The sequence below is a fragment of the Acipenser ruthenus genome, chromosome 51 (assembly GCF_902713425.1).
Source record: "Acipenser ruthenus chromosome 51, fAciRut3.2 maternal haplotype, whole genome shotgun sequence".
Lineage (NCBI taxonomy): Eukaryota > Metazoa > Chordata > Actinopteri > Acipenseriformes > Acipenseridae > Acipenser > Acipenser ruthenus.
In genome coordinates, this window is record NC_081239.1 from 4,473,259 (window position 1) to 4,482,590 (window position 9,332).

Genomic DNA, 9,332 nt, shown 5'->3' on the forward strand with positions numbered 1-9,332 from the left:
TCACATGGTTTTATTTTTCAGTCATTACATCTTGGTGATGTTTAAGGTACCGGGATGGCCAGAGTGGAGCTCTCAGAGACATGTCTAATCCCCAAGTTCATCTGGTATCGCTAACCTGTCAGCATGCAACACTCTGCCTCTGGTGTGTGTGTGAAAAACACCACATGTGTGCTATTTATTTTGGATGGTTAATGGTTACACTCTGGGGTACCACATGCACCAGACATTAGACATGTTTCTGAGTGCTCTACTGCAACCATACACTTAAGAAGTCACCATAATGGTACTGAAACAGAACATTTAACCTAAGCAGGAAGAATACATTAGTTAGATAACTCTGGAAGTTCTACCCATACCAAGCTGCTGTGTAAAGTCCACGAAACACAAGGCAACTTTCAGCAACTTCTTGCAAAGTTTTCAGCAACTACTAACAGAGGTGAATCAACACTATGAAAGTGATGTTAAGTTTGGTAAACATGTTGCTACTGTATCAACTAGCTGCTTCAGAAGCTGCCAGAAATGTTTGGCTGAAGCTTGCCTCGTGTTCCACTGGCTTTAGGAATCTATAAAACTCCTTTGCTGGGCACCTATTTGTAAGCAATTAGGATTTAACATGGCTGTTTCTGAAGCTGAAGATATAACACGGACAATGGATTCTCATGATTCTGAGAAACTTGGAAAATGTAAAAATGAAAACAGTATAATTCAAAATGGATACTTTCTTTTTAGTTTAAAACAGGTTTTGAAATGGGGTTCCCCTGTCAAACAGGCTTGAGATCCTCTAACTGAAACATGAATAAAACATTTCTGGGGGTGTCTTTGTTTGTCTCTGTATCTCCGCAGGTGGCGCAGAGAGGATTTTCTGTCATTCTTACTTTCTGGTTTCTTGACAAGGACAGCAGAGTACAGGACGTCACAGTCATGTTTTGGTCGGGGTTTAGCTGAAAATATCAATAGAATAATTAAACGACATGCCAGTCACTTTAGATCCTAGGTTTATATTGTAGTGTTGCGACACAAAAGCCCCTCCAAACTATTGAATTAAAGCAGTATCCATAAGGCCACTAATGTTCAAATCTCTCATGAATCACACAGAGGAAAATGGAAGTTTTCAGATCATAGATAAACAACCTACTGTTTAACATAAGGACAGATGAAATGCCTACATATACAGATTCTGACATTCAGTAGCTTTTGCTAAAGCATGTCCAGACCAAATTTCATAACAACTAAATATGCATTTCTCTAGATAGAGATACAGCTATGGCCAAAAGTATTGCATCACCTAGAATTTTAGGATTAAGACATAAAAAAAACATATAAACATCACTTAAATGATCTTTTACTTAACATCATGTAATCAAAGAAATCGCAAAAGTCTACCGGAAGCCATAATAGTAGTACAGTATTTAGATTTCAAAATGTCACATTTTTCAATTTGTCAGTTTTTTGTTAAGTATATGAAAAACTACAAAGTGATATGTAATTCAATGTGATAAAGTAACATTATTCAACAGATTTCATTCGACTTTATGAAGCAAAATGAGTTAATTCTATAGGATGATACAAAACTGTACCAATGTAAGTGTGACGGACAGATAGACATGGCACCTCCATAAATAAACACATTCTGATACTCTACATTACGTGCTGAAGAATTTCCTTTTCAAATTTACCATATCTGGATATGCAATTCTCTAGATGTATGTAAAAATGTACATGGGACATACAGACAGTTGGACAGAGAGACAGCCAGCCTCCACATAACCTAAAGCAGTGTGATACACTAACTGAAGCAATTCTTCCTTGGAGATTTCATCTTCATGACTACACTTGAATACAAGGCTTCACTATCAGAGAGATGTATTGAGGATTCAAATGGTGCGCCAGGGAGAGAAGGTGTCAAGTGGGATGGGATAGAGGGGAGTTCCAGAGGCCCTGACCTTTGTTATGTTGATTTGGCTTCACTTCTGCGTATACAATCTCTAGGTTGGATGCTGTGGAGTTACCTGGAAATACAGAACAGAAAAAAAAGAAAGGACCAGCATCAGAACAAGAACAGGTCCTTTCTGCAGCAACACTGCCCAGGGCAGCATATACACCATCACTGTCTGCATCTGCATCTGATTCAGAACAAGAACAGGTCCTTTCTGCAAGCACACTGCCCAGGGCAGTATATACACCATCACTGTCTGCATCTGCATCTGCATCAGAACAAGAACAGGTCCTTTCTGCAAGCACACTGCCCAGGGCAGTATATACACCATCACTGTCTGCATCTGCATCTGCATCAGAACAAGAACAGGTCCTTTCTGCAAGCACACTGCCCAGGGCAGTATATACACCATCACTGTCTGCATCTGCATCTGCATCAGAACAAGAACAGGTCCTTTCTGCAAGCACACTGCCCAGGGCAGTATATACACCATCACTGTCTGCATCTGTATGCATTAGGAATGTGTCTTTTCAACATTGACTAATTGTGATAAGTTTGAAACAGTAACCATGTTATGTACTGTTTCTGGGCTAAATAACTTCCATTATTTTAAGTTTTATTGTAATTCATAGTTCATACTATTAAGTATTGCCATTGGCTTCATCATAAACTATCAATCTTTCTTGTATTCTTGGTGAGTTAAAGCTCTGTGAGCAGAGTTCTTATCTGTCAGTAACTCACCAGGCTCCTGTCCAAGTCCGGAGAGCTCTGTTCCCCTCGAGGGCTGTGCAGGAGCCTGATCTGCAGGGCTCCTGTAAGAGACAGAGAGAGGGGATCAATGTACCAGGGAGGATAGGAGCCTCATTACTGTTGCTTTGTTTCTATGTGCACCATGAAACCAGACCATACAACTCAATCTCATCTTGTAACATCAAACTGGAGCTGCCTGCAGCTGGTTCTACCTGCAGTCTAAGAGCACATAGGCACAGTCTCTGAGATCCAGAGAAATCCAATTTCTGCCAGCCTGTTATCCTAACTGGGCCTGACTGATTCCCAATTCAAAATGGGTTTATTCTGCTTCTGATGTAAACTAATACAGTAAGACTGGAGTGGAAGTGTGGTGGGCAATTCACTGACACACAGGAGACAAAACTTTATTTGTAACGCCGCTCAGGCGCACTTATTTATTTTTACCCACAGAGGGCGCTGTTGTCCATGGCCTGAATACTGACAACAGTAATCAGGACCACTGGGTTACCAATATCGGTATACAGTCCAGTGCACATACAAGTGCTCAAAATAATAATGAAAACAAATGACACTAAGAAAAATGGAAAACAAAACACTACTAACAAAACTACAAAATAAAGGTACTGCACTCTGCAGCGTTTCCCTGACCATCGCTACCCGCACGGTCCGGGTCTCCATCCTACACTCCACCGTTCCCTCAAACTACAGTCTATCCTTTTGGGGCCTGCCCACGGTTTCTCCGCTACCCATATATTTTGTTTTGTTTTGTTTTCATTCTCCAGCCGTTCTCGGTCCAGCAATAGAGCTTCTGCTCGCTCATTTATCATCCTATAGGGGCAGCTGAGGGAACAGAGTGTTATTTTATAGGCCCAGCAATCCCCCAAGGCCCGCCTCCCAACCATTCAGAGAGAGGGAGAGACCACACACCCTCGTCCCACCTCTATGTGTCATTGCCATGACTGACAGGCGGATCTTACGAGGCTGCTGCCCTCTTTCTGCAGCACTATGCATGCGCCAGACAGTCAGCACAGACCTCCCCTGTTACAACTGGTTTCAGAACACTTTAAAAATCAAAGCATATTTGGCTGATAATTGATAATTGGCTGATCTTTAATATGGTCCATCAGCCATCTTATTAAGTAGTAGTAGTATGTGTGCAGCAGGGTGGAGTAGTGGTTAGTGCTCTGGACTCTTGACCAGAGGGTCGTGGGTTTAATCCCAGGTGGGGGACACTGGAGCAAGCAAGGTACTTTACCTAGATTGCTCCAGTTAAAACCCAACTGTATAAATGGGTAATTGTATGTAAAATTAATGTGATATCTTGTAACAATTGTAAGTCCCCCTGGATAATGGCGTCTGCTAAAAAATAAATAATAATAATAATAATATTAATGTTGTAATATGACTATAGTTCACCTCTAAATAGCAGTATAATGCATTCAGTGTCCTGAAACGGTCCTGACTGCTCTCTGAATGTGAAAGACAGATGTTACATCCCTAAAATCCCAGCAGTTTTGAGATGTGAAATTAGTGGGGTATAATCACCCATTGAAATACAATGGATCCCCACACATTCACAGCGGATCAGTTTAATAATCTGATTTGGGGCTTAAAATTACCTGAATTCATGGGAAAGGCTCTATGATGAAACAAGCTGGTTTGGTCAGAGTTTCACACAGCTTTCAGGGAAGAAACTAAATCTTGTCAATTTGTTTTCTATGGAGCCTTCCAGGTTTCAAACGCACTGCATCACCATGTGTGTGCAGAGTGAGATCTCAATGGCACAGCATGATGAGTACCTGCAGCACAGCAGTCACAACATGCCAGAGCTACAAGAGTCACGCCAGCACATATTCTATCAGCCATTGCAGCCACTTGTAACTGATATTAAGCTCTATATTCCTACCTTGATTTGGCAGCAATGAACAGAAAACCTGGAAATAAAGGAAACACGTTGTAAAGGTATGATTGTTTTGCTGGAGTTGGTTTTGGTCTGTGTAATTCGATCTATCCATATGGTAAATGAACTGCAGCTGTGATACAGCAGGATATTGGGAATCAGCAGAGTGTATTACAGAGTGTACAGCTTTTAGAGTAACTTGAGTTCGACTGTACTGCAATTACAGTCTAGCTGCACTATAAACTACTGTAAGTCATAACATTATATATATATATATATATATGTTAAATTGAAGTTTCATTTCAATTCATTACAAATGCAATTATGCAATTTTTCATTGACACTTATTACTACACATTCCTGAAAGATATTTTTTAATTCTTTTTTTTACACATGTTCATGGTTCGGTTGCATCATTAGTGTTTTTTTCTATTTAAAAGTTGGGAGTGGAGCATATTTCTAATCACAATGTGACAATAGTTGATGTGTTTGTACATGGAAATGTAATCTATTGATGACACAACACAGTTGGAATGTTAATATGTTAATATACACAAGGAAACGGACAAGGTGACACAATTCAATTGGCTTGATTTAATACGCTCTGGCTGCAGTAAGTTCTCTAAGCCTTTAAAATGCTGGAGAGCTCTGTAATGGAACCAAAGCTTAGTAATTCCAGCCCATCCTGCACGACTGCTGTGAGGTCTGTGTTGTATCATTCAGTATTATAACAAAGGAAATACTAACATAAATGGCATAACTTAAAATGGCAAAGGTTTCTAATAGAAGTCAATGAAATATCTAAAAGATATTCAATGAAAAGAACTAGATCCAATGTTTGTCCTTGAATGTATTAAGATTGTTTTAGTATTTCTAAACGCATCACTATTAAGTCTTTGACAAACGTTTTGAATTACATATTTCTCAAAGTCTGAAATGCAGTCTTCAATCAGCCTCTAACTAGTAAATTCAGAGTGTGAGTCTCACCTTTGGTCTTGTATCGGTAGAACAGCAATAGTGTGACAGGAAAAAAAAAAATCAAAACCAGCGAGACACTGAAAGCAGCAATGATCCACGACCAGGACTCTGAGGAGAGAGGAGAGGTGAGTGAATAACAATCACAACCAGCGAGACACTGAGAGCAGCAATGATCCACGACCAGGACTCTGAGAGGAGAGAGGAGAGGTGAGTGAATAACAATCACAACCAGCACGACACTGAGAGCAGCAATGATCCACGACCAGGACTCTGAGGAGAGAGGAGGGGTGAGTGAATAACAATCAAAACCAGCGAGACACTGAGAGCAGCAATGATCCACGACCAGGACTCTGAGAGGAGAGAGGAGAGGTGAGTGAATAACAATCAAAACCAGCGAGACACTGAGAGCAGCAATGATCCACGACCAGGACTCTGAGGAGAGAGGAGAGGTGAGTGAGTGTCGTTCACAATTATGAGGAATAAAGGGGCATTCAGAACAGAAAATAGGAGGCACTTTTTTACACAGAGAATTGTGAGGGTCTGGAACCAACTCCCCAGTAATGTTGTTGAAGCTGACACCCTGGGATCCTTCAAGAAGCTGCTTGATGAGATTCTGGAATCAATAAGCTACTAAAAAGCAAACGAGCAAGATGGGCCGAATGGCCTCCTCTCGTTTGTAAACTTTCTTATTTTCTTAAAGCATAAATATTCAGGAGGGTTCAAGAGCTTGGCATCAACTGTTCCTCTGTTCAGCGGGTGAAGAGGTGATATGTAGAGGCTGTTCTTACTTTGCACTTCAATGTGTAACTCCTGGCTGCTCTTCTCCACTCCCTGTGACTCCACAGCACACGTGTAGCTCCCAGTGTGGCTCTTCTCAGTGCTGGCTATGCTGTACAGTGCAGAGTCAGTGCTGTTAGTCACAGGCTCCCCGTCTCTCACAATGGTGTAGTGGAGTTCAGGGCGGGGGGTTTTGTTCACTGCTGCCTCACAGGTCAGGTTAAGAGCCTCTCCCTCCTTCACTGTGGCTCCTGGAGATGCTGTCAGAGTCACCCTGGAGAACAGAGCTACGAAAAGATGACATGAAGACAGGTTAGTGATTGTGAAGCTGTCTGACCAAGATATTCAAACCAATCAGAACCAGCGTCTTCCATAGAGTGGGATTCCCTCAGAGCCCCCTGCTGCTTAGAGAGACAGAGGCAGTGCTGAAGTATAGAGGCTTCTTAGAGAGCCTCCACTAACAACCCACGTAAACTATTCTCTACCTTCTCCTCCCTCCTAAACCCTCCCCCCCTCCTCCTCCCTCCTCTATCTCCCCTGATGACTTTGCCTCCTTCTTCTCTTCTAAAATCTCAGATATCCGCAAACTCTTTAACACCTCTCCCTCCCCCGCACCCCCTCCTGCTCCAACCCCTACACCCACTACATCCCCTACTTACTCGCCCTCCTTCTCCACCTTCTTGCCCCTCTCAGACTCTGACCTCTCCTCCCTGCTCCAGGGTCACAAACCCACCATGTGTGCCTTGGACCCCCTCCCCACTCACCTCTTTCAAGCTGCTGCTCCTGCTCTACTCCCCTTCATCTCTTCCCTCCTCAACACCTCTCTACTTTCTGGTATCTTTCCCTCTGCCTTCAAAAAGGCCTCTATCACTCCCCTCCTCAAAAAACCTACCCTCGACCCCACCTCCCTCCAGAGCTACCATCCTGTCTCCCTCCTACCCTTCCTCTCCAAAACCCTCGAGCGGACTGTACACCGCCAGCTCTCTGCTTTCCTGTCCAACCACTCTCTGCTTGACCCTCTCCAATCTGGCTTCCGCTCTGCTCACTCCACTGAAACCGCCCTCCTGTCTGTCACCAAATCACTTAAGTGTGCCCGAGCTGCCTCTCTCTCCTCTGTCCTAATTCTCCTCGACCCCTCTGCTGCCTTTGACACTGTTGATCACTCTATTCTACTATCATCTCTTGCTGACCTGGGGATCTCTGGCACTGCTCTGGCCTGGTTCTCCTCCTACCTCTCCAACCGCACTTACCAGGTAACCTGGCGTGGAGCAACCTCCACACCTCACCCTCTCTTAACAGGAGTCCCCCAAGGGTCAGTCTTGGGTCCTCTCCTGTTCTCTCTCTACACCCGCTCCCTGGGCCCCCTCATCGCATCCTATGGTTTCTCATACCATTTCTATGCTGATGATGCTCAGATTTTCCTCTCCTTCCCCACCTCTGACTCCACCATCTCCTCCCGTATCTCTACCTGTCTGTCTGCTATTTCCTCCTGGATGCACTCGCATCACCTCAAACTCAACCTCTCTAAATCTGACCTCCTTTTCTTTCCCTCCTCCTCCCCCTCCTCTGATCTCTCTATCTCTGTTCCTCTGGAATCTACCACACTCTCTCCCTCTTCCTCAGCTAAGAACCTTGGAGTCACCCTGGACCCCTGCCTCTTCTTATTCCCAGCACATCTCCACTCTGGCACGCACTTGCCGATTCTTCCTGAGCAACATCCGAAGAATCCGACCCTTCCTCACCAACTACGCTACCCAGCTCCTGGTCCAGGCCCTGGTACTCTCCCGCCTAGACTACTGCAACTCCCTCCTGGCTGGCCTCCCTGCGTCAGCCACCCGTCCGCTCCAGCTCATCCAGAACTCTGCTGCCCGCCTGGTGTTCTCTCTGCCTCGCTTCGCCCACGCTACTCCACTACTCCGCTCGCTCCACTGGCTCCCGATCACCGCTCGCATCCAGTTCAAGACTCTTGTACTAGCCTACAGATGCCTTGACCAGACTGCACCCAGCTACCTCCAGACCCTCATCTCTCCCTACACCCCCACTCGACCTCTCCGCTCCGCCTGCACTAGAAGACTAGCTCTACCTCCGCTACGCACCCCTGTCTCCAGAGCCTGCTCCTTCTCCACCCTTGCTCCGCAGTGGTGGAATGACCTTCCTACAGATGTCAGGACTGCCAAGTCCCTGACCACATTCCGGCGCCTCCTTAAGACTCACCTCTTCAAACAGCACCTGTAGAACTCCTCTGTTTGTATCCTGGGACACTATCACCCTTCATTTAAATGTGCTTTATTCTGCTCTTATCTGCCTCCTATTTTACTGCATTTAATCCTGTACTTCAGAATACTGTAATCTGCCAAGTGTTTAACCTGTAGTACTTTGTATTTAATCACATCCTGATGTAACTATCACTATTATATCATATCCTGATGTAACTATCACTATTATCTGCTGTATTATTGAATTGTGGTTTGTCACACTGAACAAAAGTTATTGTATTTCTTGCTCTTATTGTATTACTTGTATTGTAACACTTGAAATGTATTTGCTTACGATTGTAAGTCGCCCTGGATAAGGGCGTCTGCTAAGAAATAAATAATAATAATAATAATAATAGAGAGACAGAGGCAGTGCTGGAGTATAGAGGCTCCTTGGAGAGACAGAGGCAGTGCTGGAGTATAGAGGCTCCTTGGAGAGACAGAGGCAGTGCTGGAGTATAGAGGCTCCTTAGAGAGACAGAGGCAGTGCTGGAGTATAGAGGCTTCTTAGAGAGACAGAGGCAGTGCTGGAGTATAGAGGCTACTTGGAGAGACAGAGTCAGTGCTGGAGTATAGAGGCTCCTTAGACAGACAGAGGCAGTGCTGGAGTATAGAGGCTCCATATCATTTTGTCTGTAAAGGTAACACCAAATGTTTCAGTCAAGACAGGAACAAGCTATAAACACACCATTGAAACATCCCACAGCATCCTGCCCCCTCCCCTCCCTAGGTTCTA